The 21,604-nt window shown below is 41.5% G+C and overlaps 1 protein-coding gene across 4 annotated transcripts in view; it reads left to right on the plus strand.

Moving 5' to 3' along the window:
* Nucleotides 1–16: 16 nt before the first annotated feature.
* The window catches only part of tmem200b (transmembrane protein 200B), a 70,156-nt gene continuing 48,568 nt past the window's right edge, over nucleotides 17–21,604 (plus strand). For 2 of the 4 annotated variants that reach the window (XM_052036194.1, XM_052036190.1), the window contains exons 1-3: nucleotides 49–132; nucleotides 653–1,556; nucleotides 14,264–14,351. The gene's annotated coding sequence lies outside the window, so the exon portion shown is untranslated. Of the gene's footprint in view, nucleotides 133–652; nucleotides 1,557–5,468; nucleotides 5,521–14,263; nucleotides 14,352–21,604 lie in introns of those variants that run through there. The other 2 variants (XM_052036193.1, XM_052036191.1) reach the window with 2 other exon arrangements.

A 21,604-nucleotide genomic window follows, 5' to 3' on the forward strand; every position in this document is an offset into this window, starting at 1 on the left:
GTAGATACACTCCACGGGTCAGGAAGCATTCGTGGAAAGAGAAACAGATAATGTTTCGGGTCGAAGCCACTTCACCAGACATATGACTCGAAACGTTAACTGTTTCTCCTAGCAGATCAGACAGCATCTTTGGTGAGTGTTTCCAGCTTTTTCTGACTTTATTTCGGATTTCCAGCATCCGCAGATTTTGATTTTCAGATACCGAATTTCCAATTGTCTGCCGCTCTCTTTCCTCTCCGATCTCGCTGTTTTCGGCTCTTTCGTTGTTCCAATGAAACTTAAAGCGCGGATCCTGGAGCTTTCATTATCTTCTGATTAGGCACACCACGCCTTCAGGGCCTAACACTGAGTTCAACAGTTTCCGATATTCAGTATTTTCGGATTTCCAGAATTCCTTACCAATTTAATTCAATTATTTTGCATTTACCTCCTCTGTTCGCCCCACCTGTCATTAATCACTTCTACTTCCCACTCTTCCATAAATCTTTTCTTCTGTTCTCCCATTTCTTGCATTATGAAACGGTTTTATCTCTGACTATTGCAGTTCTAATGAACGATTACCGACCCAAGATGTTAACCCCCGTTTCTTTGCATTGATGCTGCCCGCTCTGAATATCTCCCATTATTTACTCTTTTTATTTCACATTTTCAGCATTCAGGGTGATGTGGTTTTTCGAAATGCCAAGTCGTTGTTTCAGTGAATTACGTTTTTGCCGGCAACACAGCAATTTATTTTCACAAAGTTCGCTGAGACAAGATGCAAATCAAACCTTTTTTTAATTAAAGATAATTATGTGAATCATTTCAATCTGTAGCCTGAAATGCACTAGTAATTTACTGAACTGTAATTGACCCGAGGAATTTATAAGAAGCTGCAACAACTCCCAGGGTTCCTGCAGGATGCACGCGAGTCAGAAATCTTAAAGAGACAGAGCCGGTTAAACGTGCAACTTTTCTCCAGAACGAGAAGCACCATCGCAAATTCATCGGCCCTAAAAAGAAACGCTGCAAAGATCAATTTATAACGTTCCTTTCCAAATGCAAGGAGGCAAAAAGTTGGAGGCGGTGTACAATAGCAGGAGACGTGCTCGACAATCTCAAAAGAGGGTGGTCACCAGCGACTTCAATTGTGAAAGGCTCCGATACTGCAAGAACAAAAAGAACAGCGAAGAGAAAAGGATGAAACACTCACGCATAATTAGCGGTGTATTATTTACAAGCGCTGAGAACTTGGTTTGGGTTGACGCCCAGCTGTGAGATTTAACAGCGTGCATGTGGAAGGCAGGAAGCGAATACGGACTCCGCGGCCCCCACGACCCTTCATTGTCCTTGCCTCGTTGTTGCGTCCACTTTGTGTTCGACTCTTAACCGTCTGGTCAGTCTGCCTCTCACTTTTGATTAGGAACGTTCAGACAATATTACTTGAAGCCTTTGAAACAGGCAGATAAACGCGAGAAGTAATTTATAAATGTCACCCACCGCGACGCGGCGAGGATATCCTAAGTAAGGAGTTAGAAGTCTTGGGAAAAACGAAAGGATAAATTCTTCAAGAGAAGGTGAGAGTTCCTGATCCTATTCCGCTGTCTGGATAAAATGATATCTTGACTCTAAGGAAGGTTTCCAGCCCTGGACCTCTGGGAAATACAACGAGTAGGCTTTTTGTCGCTCTTCAGTGTTGCGAAAGAAACTTTAAGATTGGTTATTCCTTAGTATCACAATTTAGATTCGAGTATGGAAGCCATTATCTTAAACTGTAACAGTAGAGTAATTTCGACTTGTATTTAATTGCAGCTTTCACTTCGTGCACATTCATCTCGAAAATGAATGAAAAATGTTAATTGTTCTCCGTTGAAGCTAAACCTTTCTTTTACCTCCTTAAAGTGCTACTTAATGCAAGCATTTTATTGCTTTGCCTCCTGGAGGATTTATGTGTGGCCTGTGCTCCCATCTCAAGCCACCATACTCATTTTATTCCTAATCTTGTTCTAATTTTATAAGTTTGATTGTGAAAAGCAAGGTTTGAATTCCCACCTTTTTTAAAAAAAATGTTCCATATGTACTCTCACCTCTCAAATCCTCTGCAGAAATAACTCCGTGGAATTCTATCAGTCTTCCTTTGGGTCTCTGGCGTATAACTTGTAACATTGGAATCATCTCTTCTCTGTTTGCAATTTGCCCCATCTACTTTATGCTCTGATCCGCTTTGAGACTGTCCTTTTTAAACAGATAAATACTATATGTAAGTACAGAGAGGGCCCAAAATGTGAGCCCAATAAACTAACCATGGTGCAAAGGAACTTGAAAATAAGTCACAGGGAGGAACTTTGTGGATTTAATAGAACTTTTGAAAAGGTACTGGTGGAAATATTGAGACTTGATGATAGACAAATCCACTGGTCATGATGGTTTCCACCACAGGACTTTGAAAGAAATGAGAACATTGCAAGTGCATCAAAGTCAGCAATTTGGCCTTCTTGGATTTTTAAAAAAAAGTGTCACGAACCAGCAACAAAAGAAACACACTGAGCATGATTCAGTGTTAAAAACTATTTTATTAATCACTACTTATGATCATACGTAAAATAAAAGTAAAAATGTTAGTATGTTAGAATTCAAAAATGTTAAACCTTGAACGTTAACCCCAAAACTAAACTCTTCGTGTGTGTGTGTGTGTGTGTGTGTGTGACAAAGTCCCAAACTCCAAGTTCAGGAATGGTTCTTAAAGTTCAGTTCCGCAAGCCATAAGGTGAAACGTGAGCAAGGGCTTCTTCAACAACCACCGTTGTCTGAAGATAAGACGTAGATGTAGAGAACATAGGGAGAGTAAATACGAAATCCAAATGTTCCACGATGGAACCCCAGCGACACTTCAGTGTTTACTCGGTAGTGACTTCCTCACCCCGAAAAGCATCCGAATCGTGGTCGTCCACACAAATACCTGTTTCCTTCTACAGGTCAGCAACAAAGTGAACTCCACCGGATTACTTCCAACTTCCATACATGGATTTCAGTGGCAGACACAGTTATTGTTTCTCATCCATCGATAGAGAAAACTAGCAGGCTGGTCTCTCTCTCTGTCTCTCTGTCTCTCCTCCTTCTTCTAACTTCTTCAACAACGTCATTACATCCTTTATCTTCTATTGACGTAAGCACTCCACACACACAAATACACACACACTCTATCTAAAAGGGACATTCACTGAGTCCGTAACAAAAGTGCCATTCTGTTATTGGGAAGGGATGGAAGGAGAAACCCGGTAACCACAGACCTTGGGGATAGTTGGGAGTAAACAGCTGATTGAAAATTTCAAGGCTAAGATAGATTTTTAAAATAAAAACAGAAAATGCTGGAGATACTCGGCAAGTCATGCAGTGTCACTGAAGAAAGAAACAGAGCTAACATTTCTGATCAATAATCTTTCATCAAAATTAAATTTTATTTAAAAGAATTTTTTGCCCCTCATATTTATTGATGCTCTTGGTGTCCAAAGGTCTATTCATCTCCTCCTCCAATGTTCTCCAAGCGACCAGCCACAACACACTGGGGTAGAACATTTTAAACCATCCAGATGAACAACTTTTTCTTCATTTAAGTCGCAGAAAGCTGTCTCCATAACTGAGACCTGGCTGACTCCTGGTTTCAGACTCTCCAAACAAGGGAAATTGACTTTCAGCAAATTTCTTCTTGTGTGCCAAACAATTTTGTTTCAACGAGATTAAGAATCCTCTTTTAAAATCTATGCCCAATCTACTTTCTCTCCTTCCTTTAAGACAACATTCTCATTCTAGGACCTCTTGCTGTGTATAATTTTGCTCAGCTTGGTCTTCTGCACAATTCATGATCTGAATATAATCCATAATGAAAAGTGAAACGGCACAACCTTCAAGTGAAGCTGGCATACATTGTTACCAGCACAAAATGGGTAATAATCTGTGTGGAATGAGATCATGCTTTGTATGGACTACAGTGTAATTGAAACCAAAGACAATCTCTATTAATGTAAAATATAAGTATCTCCTTGCCTGTAAGGCTTTACTTCAGAGCTTTAGATTTAACATTCCATTTGGGGCTTTGTTAACATGGTATTATTGTTATGGTGGTTCTCAGCTAATCCTACTTTTAAGATTGGCATAGAGCAAAAACATAGGACATAGAACACTACAGCCCTTCGGCCCATAATGTTGTGCCGACATTTTATCCTGCTCTAAGATCTATCTAACCCTTCCCTCCCACATAGCTCCCCATTTCTCTATCATTCATTACAAAAATGTAATTTTTAGTCAGCCCCTTGGGGTCAAAAATAACTTGCTTTTACTGCAGTTCTGTGGGTTCTGATGTTACTAATGAGGCATCTGTACAGTTTCCCACAGGTAAGGTTGATGAAACTTGACAAGATGGCATCTGTGGAATGTGAAACAGTTAATGTTTCAGACTTGGAAGACTCTGATAAAGGGTCCGTGAGCTGAAACATTAACTTTGCTTGCTATTTCTACTGATGATGTCTGACTAGCATTTTTAGCGTTTCCAGCTGTTTCCAACATTTTCTATATTTTATTTTAAATTCCCTGATACTGCAGTTTTTTTTGAGTTTCTTCAACAGGGTGAGTTCTTTGGATTGTTGTAGGCTCCTCCTCTGTTGTGTTTGGCCTCCATGCACTCCTCTTGGGGAAAACATGGTGCCTTTCACATGCTTCTTGGCCAGATTGAATGGTTTTGGGTCAGGGATTCCCATGATTTGGTGAGGGGATTACAAATTCTCAAGGGGGCTTTAGGGAAGCTCTTGTAGCATTTCTTCTGTCCTCCTGAAATCTCTTGCTGCAACAGAACATGGAGTAAAGTTTCAGGTGAGAAGCACGTGGACCATGTGGCCTGCACAGTTTAGAATTGGTTTAATGTAACCAAACTATTGAAGATGAAGAGGTTAGCCTGGGAGACAATACTGATGTTGGTTTGCTTATTATACCAGTTGTTTTGGATGGTTTTGCGGAGGTAGGATTGGTGGTACTGCATGTTTTGAGGTGCCTCCTGTTCATCTCTGTGATGCATACAGGAGAGAGGGAATCACTGTTTTTGATAAACCATGAGCATGGAGCTGGACTTGAGGTCTTGGTCTTCAAACGTTCTACCTTGGGTGGCTGAAAGTACACTGGAGGCACTGGTGAATTTTATCATTGATGTCTGCTGCGCAGAAGGTTTGAACTTGCCCTCAAGTTGTGTTAATCTAGAATTTCTTTCAATAATCCTATATTCTCTTCCCACCACTGGCAAACTAAATAGAATCAAATTAATTTTTATCATAAATTTGGACAATGTTGAGTTGAGTGATCTTGTGTTTAATGTAAGACGGCTTCGTTCAGAATGAATCCCACTTTGTGATAGTGATCATTCCACCTTTAAGAATTGTCTCGAATGGCTTTAACTTGGGTCACAAGGTTATGCGTTTTTGTTTCTTTTCTCTCAGCCTCTTCGCTCTATTGCAAGTGGAACTTGGGTCAAGAAAGAGTGGTGAGATTTTTAATGTGAGTGGAGGAGATGGGGTTATTTTTGGTTAGTTACTTGAAATGCACCCCTTGTAGATGAGAACAATTCAAGTGATAACACCTTGCAGAATGTGCAGGAGGATTTGCAGCATATGCCCAGCTCTGTGGGGAACAGAACACAAACAGTTCAGTTTCCTGTTTCTTGCACAAAAACAAATCAGTGGCACAACATGCTTTATATAAACAATATTTGACATGCCACCAGCATACTGAGGTGATTATACCCACTTGCACTAATTCTAAGGTATTTCCATAATCTCTAGTCATGAGCAAGCACAGGAATTGACTGCTTTTAGAGGGGCACATTAAATGTGTTTAAAGATTGGGGCCCAATGCCCCTGCTCATCACCTGTGTATAGCTCTACCTCTTCTAACCCTCTGAGTAACTTGTACTCTGATTTTGAGACTGTGCCCTGGTTGTCCCTGAGAGGAAACAATTTCTCACCATCTACCTTGTCAAGCCCCCCTCAGAATCTTGTTCCAATAAGGTCACCTCTTGTTCTTCCAAATTCCCAATGAGTATAAGTCCACCCTGCACAACCTTTCCATCCCAGCAATCAACCTTGGGAATCTCCTCTGAATTGTTATCATTGAAGAATATCCCTCCTTAAATAAGACAAAGCTGTAGTTTGTCCTCCTGGTAAGGTCTCACCAACAGTTTTTAAATTATAATACCTGCATGCTAACTTTCTGTGGTTTATGTTTGAAGACATCCAGATCTTGTTTGAGCAGGATTCTGTGGATTCTCTCCATTTAAACAATCTTTTTATTTTCTATTCTTCCTACCAAAGTAGATAACCTCACATTTCCTTACAGTATACTCCATTTTCCAGATTTTTTTCCCTCCACTCCCTTAACCAATCTGTATCCCTTTTGCAGACTTTGTGTCATCTTCACAAATTGCTTTCTCACCTAATTTTGTGGCATCAGCGAATTTAACCACAACACACTCGGTCCCGTTCATGTCAGCCAATAAGCCTCTAGTTACAAGTTGCCATCCTGAAAATGATCCATTTATTCTGCAGAGTCAGAGTCGTACATCATGGAATTCCAAATACATAAGTACCCACTTACACTAAACCTACACTAATCCCATTTTATTCCCACATTCCCATCAACTCTCCACAGATTCTACCACTCACCTGCACACTAGGGGTGATTTACAATGTGTGAGGAAATTGGAACACCTGGGGGAAACCACAGGGAGAACATGTAAACTCCACACAGTGACAGATCAGAAATGAACTTGGATCACTGAAACTGTCAGGCAGGTTCTCTACTAGCTGCACCGCTGTCTTTTCTGTCGGTTAGTTAATCTACTCGTGTCAATGTATTACCCCAAATGCCGCGCAGTTTTGTCTTGTATAGCAACCTTTAATGTGGCATTTTATCAAATGTCTTACGGAAATATAAATGTACTACACCTACTGGTTACCCATTATCCATCCTGCTTTTTATATCCTCAAAGATCTATGGTAAATTTGTCAGATGATTTCTTTCATTAAACCACATTGATTTTACTTGTATTATCTTTCTGTAAATGCCCTGCTTCCACTTTGGGGAAAATGCTGGAATCCATTATTGACAATGTCATGCTAACTGGCCTATGGTTTTGTTTTTTTTTCTTCTTCCTCACTTCTTGAATAAAAGTTATGTTTGTAATTTTCTAATCCATTGGAACCTGTACAGAATGTAAGATATTTTGGAAGATCACAACCACTGCATTCATCATCTCTGTAACCATTTCCTTTCCAAGGATATAGACCATCAGATCCAGTTAGCCTTTCGTTCTGATAGTATGCCTTGTACTTTTTCTCAGTAGTAATAAGCACAAAAGAAATAGACACAGGAGAAGGCCATTCCAGCCCTTCATGTCTGCTCCATCATCTGATTAAGATCATGGCTGATGTTTTACCTCAGTAGCACTTGGCTGCAGTAATCCATATCTTTTGATTCTCTTAATGCCTAAAAACAAAATCAATCCCAGTCTTGAATATACTGAGTGACTGAGCCTCTACAGGCCTCTTCAGTGGGGAATTACAAAGATTCACCATTCTCTGGGTGAAGAAATTATTCCCATCCCTGTCCTGAATGGCTAACCCCCTTGTTATGAGACTGTGACACCTGTTTCTAAACAGCTCAGCCAGGGGAAACATCAATTTTGAATCAACCTTGTCAACCCTCAAAAGAATTCTGTACAAATCAAGAAAATCATCTCTCATTCATTAAACTCTAGAGAGTATAGGACCAATCTTGTTAATCTCTTCTCTTATGGCAGCCTTGCTTTTCCAAGAATCAATCTGGTCGATCTTTGCTGCATTGCCTCTATTTCAAGTATACCTTTCCTTGCGTAGGGAGACCAGACCTATACAAAATATACCAACTGTGGTCTCACCTGGGCTTCATATAATTGCACCAAGACTGTTGTACTCTGATCCTCTTGTGATAAAAGAATCAGGTAATCTTGGATCTTAAGTTCCACCATTTTCCCCCCTTAATTGTCTGGTGTTATTGGGATGCTTCTCGAGTCTCCTACCATGAAGACTGATACAAGATATTTGCTCCAGAAATAAAATACTTTATTTCTCATTATTAACTCTCCAGTCTTATCCTCTGAGAAGTCAATGTTTACTTTGCTATTCTCTTCCATTTTGTATACCTTTAGAACTTGACTGTCTATTTTTATACTTCCTGTTGGTTTACTCTTAATATATTTTCTCCCTATTAATTGGCAATCAGCAAAGGCTAATAAGCTATATTTTTCTCAATTTTCTGGCCTACCACTTCCCTTCACATTATTTAATACATTTTCTTTCAATTTGATATCATTCTTAAATTCCTGAGTTAGCCACAAATGGATCTTCCTTGTCGAATTTGTTTCTCATTGGAATAGATCTTTGAGAATTTCATGTCAGCCATGGTTATCTGTCCTCTTACCTTTTAATCTATTTTTCCATTTCAATCCAGTTAGCTCTATTTCTGCAAGTCTAAGACACAAGTTTCAAACCTATTTCTCATTCTCAAACGGAAATGTAAAGTTCAATTTTAAAGTCGCTTCACCACATCAGTCTTTGAGCTGTATATTGGATGCTCTAATCTTCATCAAATGCCAATATGGATGTGACTCCAGTAGTAATCCAGAGATCATTACCTCTAGTTCTGCTTTTACATTTCCAATTCCCCTGTCATAATGTCCCCTTTCTACACACCACTCTAAGGTGCTTCCAGCTGTACCAAAACCCTCAAATCAAAACCCTTCAAGATTGTGGCTTCTTACTTTCACCTACTGTCCCAGGATTGACTAACTCTTAGACAAGACCACAACTTCCCTCTGGTGTTCCTTTTGGCATTCTACAAAGGGTCCATTGAGACTTAGTTACAATTGCTGCTGTGACAGCTTACTTCTCCCTAAGTTTCCTGTCCAGAAAGCTTGCTTGGGAGCTATTCTTGCCCATCTCCTTCTATCCTGCTCACCCCACCTTGGTGCTAAACCTGTTGATCAGCATTAACACCACTCGGTGTCCCTTGCTCGTCCACCCTTGCCCTCTCTCCCTATCTCTCTTTACCTTGAACTGAGGGAGTGAAAGGGCCTTGCACCTAAAGATTATTGTGAATGATTACAATGACATTGTAACCTTGATAGTGACCTGCACTGTAGGTAATAGCACCCTTCTTCCTCAATGTGGTTTCCATACCTGCCTGCATCATTTACCACTTTCTTTACCAAGGATGCCATTGTGCTGGTGTGGCTCTCATCACACATTAGTCTGTCCTGCTGCTACTCTGGAATGTTTTGGTTTTTCAGGGATTCTACCCTGTTCAATCCCTCTTGTTGCATTTAACATATTTGTTATCCGCCAAGCATAATAGAAATTGTATCTCAGAGGTGCCTTCTCCTTTCTTCTCTCAGCCTCATTGCCCATCCAGGTTTAACTTGGACTATGTCCTCGCTCTCCTTTCCTCCCTTGATCTCTCACCACCTCAAGTTTTCGGCCCCCTGATCTTGCCTTCTCGTAGCCTCACTACCCCATAGTTTCAATCACAGTCAGGGCCTCCCAACTGTCCTCCTTTCTGTGACAAACACTGAGAAAATTTCTCTTCCAATTTGCTAATAGCAGCATTTTAATTAAAAGAAAAACATCAATAGTTTAATCTTTGGTTCTCATCTCCCACAAATTCCTACACTGACAATCTGCTTAAGCATGTCTGCCCTCTCCCCTCAATGTGCAAATAAAACATAGAACACAGCGCAGGAACAGGCCCTTTGACCCGTGATGTCTGTGCCAACCATGATACCAATTTAAACTAATCCCATCTGCCTGCAAATGATTTATATGCCTCCATTCCCTGCCTGTTCATGTGCTTGTCTAAATGCCTCTTAAATGTTGCTATCTTATCTGCTTCCACCACCTCCTAAAACTATTACTTTCTATTACGCTGCCTGCCTTCCCTGTTACGGCCCTCATATCTGCTCCTGCTAATGGCAGACCCAAATGGATATGGCAGTGAACGGTGACTACATATCAAGCCTGCCCTCACTTGCCAAACACTGCTTTCCTTCTCAGGATCATCATGGGCTATAAGAATAACCTTGGTTTACTTACTGTAATCCATCTTCTTGAACTGTTGTTGCTCATCTCCTCCAGCCTCGTCTCCAATAATGAGAAACTTAGGAACTACTTTGGAACTAACTTTGAAATCATCCAATCAGCTGCCTTTGTCATTTCCTTCTTTGTTCCAGTAACTGGGCCAAGTCTTTAATGCTGCCTCTGCTTCCACCTCGGCACTGGCTGCAAATGTGTTTCATTCTTTACCTCCCTTCATGTCCTTTGCAAAATCATGATGTCCATGTGATCCATCTCCTGATCCTTTGGCCTTATTTCTGTTGACGTACTGACCACCTGATTTCCTGTCCTGCCACCACCCCCAGCGTTGCTGATATTGTCAACAATGCTCTCAGGTCTTATCCACTTTGCCTTTAGTTCTGTCACCATTACTCCTCTTTCTTTTCCTTTTCAAAAAAAAAGAAGGCTTGACCCTCCCTTCTTTGCAAACTATTGGCCCATGACTCAATTTTCCTTTCCCATCTTTAGTATTTGAATATGTTGCATTCCACATTACTCAGCAACTTGTTTGAATCCTCAGACCAAATGTCTGTCCTATTTCAATACTGGGAGATCTATGATCAAATGAGATCCTAAGTAATTTGTTTCTGAGGTAATTTTTCCCTCCTTCTTGACACCATTTGACCACATCATCTTCTTCCAACACCCCCACTATCTAGTTAGATGGGGCACACTCCACTAGTTGTGTTCTTGCCTGTCCAGTTGTAGAAAACGAGTTGCCAATAAAGGCTGTTCTTTCCACAGCTGCACTTCTGCTGCTGGTTTCCCAAGGATATCCCCTTGGCACCCTCTTTCTCCCAGTTTCAGTTTTCATATGCACGCTGACAACAACCATCTACTATTTTTATACTACTATCAACTATTTTGCCATTACTTGAACCCTCCCTAAATTGTCCAATTGTTTGTCTGATGTGCAGCACTGGTCAAGGAGACATTTCCTCTCTGTCAGAAAGACCAAATCCATCCCCTTTAGTTCTTATCTCAAACTTCCTCCTTTAATCACCAAGTCCATACCTCACCCTGGTCACAATCCGAAAGTGACCCAGTTTACAACAAGGTGTTGTGTTTGACCTCGAATTCAGTTTCAGACCTTGTATATCTATGCCATCACTACTACCACATATTTCTACCACTTTAACATTGCTCAACTCTGCTCCTGCCTCAGCTCATCTGCTGAAAGCCAATTCCACATCTGCAGATGATTATTTCAAACCAACGCTAGCTACCTGCCCACATTCGTAAAACTGAGACCCGCAAAAACACTGCTGCCTGTACCTTGATACTACACATTCCACGTGCTTGCTCACCTATGTAGGGTCTAGATTATGCCATGCTTCAGTCTTAAAAATCTTATCTTTGTTTTGAAAACATTGCATGGTCTCACTGTATTCTCTTTCACCTACTATAATCTCTTGAGATGGCTGTGCTCCTCCAGTTTTGGCTTCTTGGCTTGATCATCCCCAAATATAAGTGCTCATTGGTGGTTGTGCCTTCCTTTACAAACCCCCTAAGAAATGAAACCTGCTTCCTAGTTGGGCACTGCAGGGATCTGTGTTTGGGCCTCAAGTTGAGTGAGAGAGCAAAGACTTGGCAAGTGTGGTGCAACATGGATAAATGTGAAGTTAACCACTCTGGGATGAAATAACAGGAAGGCAGCATTTTATTTTAAATAGTAATAGGTTGAGAAATACTGAAGTACAAAGGAATCTGGATGTCCTGATACACCAGTCACTGAAAGCAAACATGCAGGTGTAGCAAGCAATTAAGAAAGCAAATGGTATGTTTGCCTTCACTGAAGCAATTTTGAGTACAGGAGCAAGGATGTCTTGCTGGAATTACACAGGATTTTGAGACCATACCTGGAATATTGTATGTAGTTTTGATCTCCTTGCTTAAAATAAGATATACTTGGCACAGAGGGAGTGCCACACAGGTTCACCAGACTGATTCCTGGGATGGCAGGACTGCGGTGTGGGAGGAAGATTTGGATTAACTGGGTCTATATTCACCATAGTTTAGAAGAATGAGAGGAGACCTCATTGAAATTCTGACCCAGCCAGACAGACTGAATGCAGAGAGGACTGGTTAGGACTTCTTGACTGAAGCTTCACAGTCTCAGCTTATGGGTTAAAACATGTAGGATTGAGCAGTGGAAAATGAACGTGTGAAATTCTCAGCTACAGAAGGTAGTGGAAACCAGCTTGCTGAATATATTTAAGAAGGAGGTAGATAAATTTCTCGGCACAAAAGATAAGAAAGGGTTTTGGGGAAGGTCAGGAATATGATACGAGGTAGACGAACAGCCATGATCGTATTAAATCTAGTGCTTATTTCCAATGCTTCTATGTAAACGTCTCCATCTCTGTCATCCTTTAAAATGTTGTTTGAACCATTACCTCTGACCAATCCTTTTGTTATTTGCCCTAATAGATCATTGTCTATTTTCTTTGTATGATACGGTGAAATGTTGTGGGAGAAGTTTGCTTTGCTTAAGCTACCATATAAATGGAGTAACTGGCATTGTTCTTGATCATCCTCAAAGTTAATGCTTCTCTGTTCATCATGGTGTTTTACCTCCCAAGCTAAATCTCTCCAACTCCAGTTCTTGAATCCTACCCATTTGGTAATTGGCCCGAACATCTGATTTAGGTGTGTCAATTTCAAAATTTATTAGGTAACTGTCCTGTGAACCATCTGGAGATACTAAGCTGCATTAAAGGACAACAGAAATGCAGGTAATAGCTGCAATGGTAGTTTCAGTGGTGGGTATTCAGATGAGTTGATAGGCAGCAAATGCACAACTACTTTCCCTATAGTTATTTTAGTAGTTACACAGCAAATATTAACTTGTGTAACAGTTTTTTTTACATGTAAACTAGACTCTGGTTCCAAGTGCTAATATGACTATTAAAATTGGAAAATCTGCCTTACTGCATGTTTGACTTATGAATTGATCTGCTATGTTGTTGAATGTGTGGTTTGGAATGTGTAGTCTTTAGCTGAATTTGCTGAACTGCAGGTAATTGAACTCCACATGTATTAATGACAATGAAAATAAAGCATTACATTATAAAGTCCTATATCAACACTTTAGTTGGAAACTGACTATACAATTTGTCTTGCTATAATGTTACCCTTTTGCCACTAATAGCAGTGCAGTCTCCAAAAAGGGAGCTTAATTACACAGTGCTAATTTCATATATAACTTGCATTATTAATGTGGACATGGGAGCTTATTAGGGAAGAAGATGAAGTGCAGACAATGATTTTAAATCAAGTTGATAGGCACTGCTAGATAGTTTTACCTAAATTCTTGAGTGTGTTCCCAGGAATAAAGTAAACCAAAATGGTTTGGTATGTAAAAACAAAAGTTAATACAACAGTATGGCAATAGACTTATTTTCCCAATTTAGATTGTATCTTCAGAATTATTTTCAACCATCCAACATCTGTACTATTGAATACAGATATGCTACTGATAATGGGAATGAGTGTTTGACAACTTTTAAAGTGAAAATATTTTCCACTTATCACACTGGCAATGCTACAGTTTGAGCACCTCCTGGAATACTTTCACTTCATGATTTCTGAGAAGTTTTCATAGGATTCTTGCCAACAGCAGCAATTACACTTTTTTTTTCATAATCAATTCATCCCAGCCATTGCACGGAGATTTATAGGAAGCGGCAAGGGAAAGAAAGACCAAAAGTGTAGGGGGGAATAATAGGTTTTCAAAGTAGTATGGAGCTATATCAGGAGAGAGAGAACTATAGAGGGAATCCCAGGCAGTCAAAGTTAGCAATGCTGGGCTGGGGTGAAGGGAGTGAACATGAGGCTAGGATCCGATGCTTGAATGGGGAGTGGTGGATGTGCCAGATGAAGATAGGCGATGGGAGGATAATGTGGGAGAGAATTAAAAATCTGCTATTCCACTGGGTAGGTCATAAGGAAAAAAATAGGAAGTAGCCTTAAGCCTGCTCAATAAGATCTGATCTTAGCCTCAGTTTAATTTTCTTACCTGTTCTCCATAACTCTTGACTTCTGTACAGTCCACAAATTTATCTTGGACTTGAATAATTTTCTCCTTCATTTTTCAGGATCAGCATTTATTGTCCATCCCCAATTGCCCATGCAAAGGAGGGGATGTGCTGCAGTCTGGTGAAGGTGTTCCCATGGTGCTATTGGGTAAGGAGTTCAAGGATTTAGACCCAGTGACCATGAAGGAACAATGGTGTATTTCTGAGTCACAATAATGTGCGGCTTGAAGGGGAACCTGTGGGTGGTGATGTTCCCATGCCCCTGAAGCCCTTGTGTTTGGTGGTAGAATTCATAGGCTACTGTTGGAAAAGTCAAGGCTGGCAACAGCATTGCATTTTGTAGATGGGAGGATTGGTGAAAGGGGGACAGGGAGGTGGTGGCAGGGGGTGAGATTAGGGAGGTGGTGGGCAGGGGTGTGATTAGGGTGAGATTGGGGGGAGAGGGCAAGAGTGGTGGAGGGGGTGGATGTTGAACCCTGATATCTAGATAATGATACAGGATTCAGATTCTTGGATTGAAAGCCAGGACTTGGTTTGATTTACTGCCTGCTCTCCTGCCACTGACTTGGGACTAATATATCCATCCCACTCTTTCTCCTTGCTATGCCCCTTTTCTGTCCACCATCCCCCTCCTTCCCTCCCTGGTCCCATCCTTTGCTTCCCTCTCTTGCCTTCATAAATATAGGCATAGTCCTAGAGACCAAGGAATGCAGCACAGAAAAGGCCCACCACACCTATGCCAACCACTGAGTACCTGTCTATACTCATCCCATTTACCAGCACGATACATAGCCTACTCTGCCTTGATAATTTATGTGCTTGTCCAAATCCTCCAGCAACTCGGACAGTGTTCAGATTGTAACCAACCTTCTGGTGGGGAAAAAAAAGTCTTCCTCCAGATCCCCTCTAAACCTCTTGCTCCTCTGGTCTTGGTCACCTCTGCCATGATGAAAAGATTTACACCATCTACCCCATCTATGCCTCTCAGTAATTTTGTATTCCTCTTTCGGGTCCAATCTCTCAATTTTTTTGGCTGTCCAGCAATTAAAACATAATAATATTAAGGATGTGTCATCATGCATAATGTTGTAATGTTAAATGTTAATAATGAATGCAGAAATTGATTAAAATTTATATTTTGCTGGTTTCAGTTAATAAATGTCAAAATTCTGTCATTTTTAAAGTATAATTTTGGAACATGATTTATGTTATATTTTGAAGTGCTTATTCATAGCTGAATTTGTAAGGACTTGAGAGTTTCTTCATGCAAGTAGGGCTTAAAAAGCGCTGACAGATTACAAGTGCATCCATGGCTGGTGGGTGGTGAGGAAGAGATCACATTGGTCTTTGTTCAGGTTCATTCTCTCCTGCAGTCAGGAGGGTTTTCTGAAGTATTTAAAGAGTCCAACAAAGGAGGGGTCTGTACTTGACCTTACAGTATGAGGATGAGCAAGTGACTGAAGTGTCTGGAGGAACCCTTTGGGAATGGTGACTGTTTGGTAAACTTCAAGGTAGTCGTGGAAAAAGATAAAAGTTGGCCCTTGAGTTAGGGCCCTAAACTGGAGGGAGGTGGACTTCGTTGTGCTTGAGAGAGGTAGACTAGGAGCAGTTGCTATGGGGAATACATCCTCTTGTAAGTGGGAGGCGTTTAAAAGTGAGATAGTACATGTTCTTGTAAGGGTAAGAGGCAAAGGTGGTAAGTTTAGGTAACCCTGGTTAATGAAGGATATTGAAGGTTTGAATAGGGAACAAAATGAAGCATATGTCAGATATAAGAAATTGGTATTGAATGAGTCATTTGTGGTTTATAAGGGATTAATGAGAAAACAGTTGAAAGAAATTAGCAGGGCAAAAAAGGGCCACGAAATGACCTTGGCAAGTAGGATGAAGGAGAATCCTAAAACGTTTTTATAAGTACATTAGGAGCAAGAGGGTAGCTAAGGAAGGAATGGGGACCAGAGGGGTAATCTATGTGTGGAGCCAGGGGATATGAACAAAGGTGAAGAATGTGGAAGCTGGAGAATTAAGGGAGGAGTACGCTGATATTCTGGAGCACATCTGTATCAGAAGGAGGAAGTGCTTGAAATATTGGAGCACATTAAGGTTGTCTGACGGGATCTATCCCAAGATGCTAATCAAAGCAAGGGAGGAGATCGCTGGGGCTCTGATGGAGATTTTTGCATCTTCATTAGCTATGAGTGAGGTACCAGAAGACTGGAGAACTAATGTTCAGAAAGGGCAGTAGGGGCAAGCCTAGACACTAGAGGCTGGTGAGCCTTGCGTCTGTGGCAGGGAAGTTATTGGAGAAGATCCTGAGGGACAGGATTTAGTTTCACTTGGTAAGGCAGGTACTGATTAGGAGGAGTCAGCATGGTTTTGTGCAAAGCAGATCATGTCTCCAATCTGAATTGTTGATGAGATGACTAGGAAAATTGAGGGTAGAATTTAAGTGGACATAGTTTAAGTGGACTTTGTCTTTTCAAAAGGTCCCACATGGTAGACTGGTCCAGAAGATTGAGGCACAACAGACATAAAGTGATTTGGCACACTAGATTGGAAATTGACTGGGTGGTATAGGCAGAGGGTAGTGTGGATGGGTGTTTTTTCTGATTGGAAATGTATAATAATTGGTGTATCATAGAGTGGTCCTGGGATCTTTGACCTTTGTCATTTAACTTGGATGAGACTCTAGGGGTATGATTAGTAAGTTTGCAGACAGCATGAAAATTGGTGGAGTCATAGACAGCAAAGACGGTTGTCCAAGGTTACATTGGGATGTAGATCACCTGGAAAGTTCAGCGGAACAATGGCAAATCAGATTTAATTGAGACAAGTGGGAGGTAATGCACTTTGATAGGTCAAATTCTGGTAGCACATACACGCGAAATGGCAGGGACCTTAGGATAGTTGGCACACAGAGCTTGGGGTGCAAGTCCATAGCTCCCTGGAAGTGTCAACGTGGGTACATAGGGTAGTGGAAAAATGCATTTGATATGCTTGCCTTCATAGGCTGAGGCATTGAGTATAAGAGTTGGAGCATCATGTTGCAGTTGTACAGGACATTGGTTAGACTGCACTTAGAGTATTATGTGCAGTTCTGGTCACAACACTACAGGAAGGAAGTGGTAGCAATAGAGAGAGCACAGAAGAGATGTACCTGGATGTTGCCTGGAATGGAGGGTTGTACTTGTAAGAGAAGAGATTGGATAGGCTGGTCTTATTCTCAGGCTGAGGGGAGACCTTGCAGAGGCTGATTAAAATTATGAGTGGCATAGCTAGGATAGATGGTCAGAATCTTTTTCCCAGGTCCAAGGAGTGCAGAGCTAGAGGGTACAGGTTTAAGGTGAGAGGGGAAAAAGTTAAAGGAGATCAGAGGGGTATGTTTCACACAGAGCGTGTGGTGAATATCTGGAACAAGCTGCTAGATGAAGTAGTGGAGGCAGATAAAAGTAGAACTTTAAAAGGCATTTGGACAGATACATGGTTAGGAGAGGAGTAGAGGGAAATGGGAATGTGGGCAAATTGGATTAGCTTGGATTGGCATCACAGTTGGTGTGGATGAGGTGGGGTGAGAGGGCCTGTTTCCGTGCTATATGATTCTGATTCCTCGTGTTGGTTCCCTTACCATCTGCTGCAGGACTCGTTCACTGGTAATTTACTGAGCTGTTCTTCATGATAGATATTGAAGTCCTTACCCAGAGTGCATCTTGTGCCCTGGTGTCCTCTGAACTTCTTCCTAGTGGTGCTTAATGCAGAGGAGTAGTGATCGATTAGGTGGTAATCAGCAAGGATTCCCTTGCCTAGACTAGAAGAGCAGAATATTTACCCAACAACCTCCTAACCATTGTTGTTCCAAATTTAGATTTAGGGACAGGATTTTATTCCAGAAACTTTTCCTTGGGCACAAAGTTGTGCCATTGGGTTCTCAAATACATCTGCAATCACTTTTCCCTTCACAGTGACTAATTCTAGTCATTATTAATGATTATTTTTGGCTGTGCTTTTGTTATGAAATCTGTTCTTGGATTGTTTGATCTCTGTACAGCTATTCCCTTCCAACTAGGTAACACAAACAGTGATTGAGTGGAACCATACATACCCTGACTTTTTGGTTTTAAAACACAACAGATAAAGGGATAAGATATTGGGGAAACTCGGGGTGGGAGCTAAAGCTAGACAAGTCACCAGAACTCGATGGACCGCATGCTAGGATTTTAAAGGAAGTGGCTACAGGGATAGTGGACCCATTGGCTGAAATTTTCAATAACTTACTAAACTCCAGGAGGGTACCAGAAGGTTGATTAAACTACTAATGTGACTCCTATGTTTTTTTAAAAAAAAGAAAAGCAGATGCCAAGGAAATACAGGCCAGTTAGTTTAACAGCTTTAATTGGCAAGATGCTAGAGTCAATAATCAAAGAGGAAAACAGTAATTATTCAGGAAAGCTGAATATAATTAAACCTAGTCAATATGGTTTTATGAAAGATAAATTGTGTTTGACAAATATGCACAAATTCTTTAAGGATGTAACAGGGAGAGTTGATAGAGGGGAATCTGTAGATGCAGTTTATTTAGATTTCTAAAAGGTATTTAACGTGGTACCACATAAAAGGCTGGCGTATAAATGAAATACTCATGGTATCAGAGGAAGGGTGTTAGAATGGATTGGAATCTGGCTGTTGCAATGGGGGGGGAGGGGTGGAGAAAAAGAGTTGGAATAAATGTGGAGGTAACTAGTGGAGTACTGCTGGGATCAGTTCTTGGCCTGCAGCTGTTCACTATTTACATGAATGACCTGGAGGAAAGAACAGTGTGTAAGATTTCAGAATTTGTTGATGATACGAAAACAGGTGGAAGGGTATGTTGAGAGAAAGGTGCTGTGCTTCTGCAATGGGATATAGATGGATTGATTGAGTGGGCAAAAGACTAGCAAATGGAGTTTAATGTGGGGAAGTATGAGGTCATGATTAAGAGAAATCAAAAGGCAGATTATTATTTAAATGGAGAGAAACTGCAAGTGAGTGTTCAGAGGGATCCAGGTATTTCTGGTGCACAAATCACAAAAAGCTAGCAAGATGGTCCAGCAAGATGGTCCAACAAGATGGCATTTTGGCATTCATTACAAAGGGGTTGGAGTTTAAAAATGGAGAGGTTTTGTTGCAATTGTACAGGGCTTCACCTGGAATACTGCGTACAGTTTTGGATCCCTTACCTACAAAAAAAAATAGAGTAACCTTGGGGGCAGTACAAAGGAGATTCCCCAGGCTAGTTCCTGGGTTGAGAGGGTTGTCCTACCAAGAGAAGCTGAATGTGTTCCTTGGAGTTTAGAGAAAAAGGAGAAACCTCATTCAAACGTATATGATCCCAAGCGGGCTTGGCAGGGTAGATGTTGAGATGTTTTAAAAGTAAGGTACATAGAAGTTTCTTCCCGCAGTGGGTGGTTAACCTCTGGAATTCTCTGCCTTGGGGTGGTGGAAGCTAGGTTGTTAGAAGTACTTAAAGTAGAGGTGGATAAATATTTGATATATTGAGGAATAGAGGGGATGAAGAAATGGCACAGAAGAGGAACATGGAACATAACAGCACAGTACAGGCCCTTTGGCCCACGATGTTGTGCCGACATTTGATCCTGCTCTGAGATCTATCTAACCCTTTCCTCCCACATACTCCTGCATTTTTCTATCATTCATGTGCCTATCTAAGAGTCTCTTTGAATGTTCCTAATATATCTACCTCCACCACCTCTGCCGGCAGTGAGTTCCACGTACACACGAAACTCAGTGTAAAGTAAACTACCTCTGACATCCACCACCACCCCCCCCCCCACCCCCCCCCCCCCCCCCCCCCCCCCCCCCCAATATCTTCCTGCAATCAACTTAAAATTATACCCCCTTGTGTTAGCCATTTTCACTCTGGGGGAAAAAGTCTCTGACAGTCCACTCGATCTATGCCTCTTATCATCTTGTATACCTCTATCAAGTCACCTCTCATCCATCTCCTCTCCAAAGAAAAGCCCTAGCTCACTCAACCTATCCTCAATATATGCTCTCCAATCCAGGCAACATCCTGGTAAATCTCCTCTGCACCCTCTCTAAAGCTTCCACATCCTTTCTATACCGAGGCGACCAGAACTGAACACAATACTCCAAGTGTGGTCTAACCAGTGTTTTATTGAGCTACAAAATTACCTCATGGGTCTTGAACTCAGTATCCCGACTAATGAAGGCCAGCACACTGTACCCTTCTTAACACTATCAATGTGCGCGGCAACCTTGAGAGATCTATGGACGTGGACCCCAAGATCCCTCTGTTCCTCCACACTGCTAAGAGTCCTGCCAGTAACCTTGTATTCTGTCTTCAAATTCGATCTCCCAAAGTGTATCACTTCACACTTATCTGGATTGAACTCCATCTGCCACTTCTCAGCCCAGGTCTGCATTCTATCACTATCCTGTTGTAATCTATAGCAACCTTCTACACTAGTCACAACACCACCAACCTTCATGTCATCTGCAAACTTACCAACCCACCCTTCCACATCCTCGTCCAAGTCATTTATAAAAATCACAAAGAGCAGGGGTCCCACAACAGATCCCTGTGGAACACCACTGGTCACCGACCTCCAGGCAGAATACGCTTCATCTACAACCACCCTCTGTCCTCTATTGGTGAGCCAATTCTGAATCCACACAGCCAAGTTTCGCTGGATCCCATGCCTCCTGACTTTCTGAATGAGCTTTCTATGAGGAGCCTTATCAAATGCCTTACTAAAATCCATGTACACCACATCCACTACTCTGCTTCATCAATGTGCTTTGTCACATCCTCAAAGAATTCAATCCAGCTTGTGATGCACGACCTGCCCCTCATAAAGCCATGCTGACTGTCCCAAATCAGCCTGTGCTTCTCCAAATGCCCATAAATCCTGTCACTAAGAATCTCCAGTAATTTGCCCACCACTGAAGTAAGACTCACTGGCCTGTAATTCCCAGGGTTATCCCTATTCCCTTTCTTGAACAAAGGAACAACATTTGCCACTGTTCAATCATCCAGCACTACTCCTGTGGCCAGTGAGGACGCGCAGATAGTCACCAAATGCACAACAATCTCTTCCCTCGCTTCCTGTAAAGCCTTGGATATATCCTGTCTGGCCCCAGTGACTTATCTATCCTAATGTTTTTCAAAAGTTCCAGCATATCCTCTTTCCTCACGTCGACATGACATGCCCTAGTGTATCAGCCTGTTGTACGCCATCCTCACAAACGTCAAGGTCTCTCTCACTGGTGAATTCTGAAGCTAAGTATTCATTAAGGACCTCCCCTACCACTTCTGACTCCAGGCACATGTCTCCTCTTTTATCCCTGATCCATCCTACCCTCACTCTCTAGTCATTCCACTAT

This window comes from Pristis pectinata, chromosome 22 (assembly GCF_009764475.1).
Source record: "Pristis pectinata isolate sPriPec2 chromosome 22, sPriPec2.1.pri, whole genome shotgun sequence".
NCBI classification, from domain to species: Eukaryota; Metazoa; Chordata; class Chondrichthyes; order Rhinopristiformes; family Pristidae; genus Pristis; species Pristis pectinata.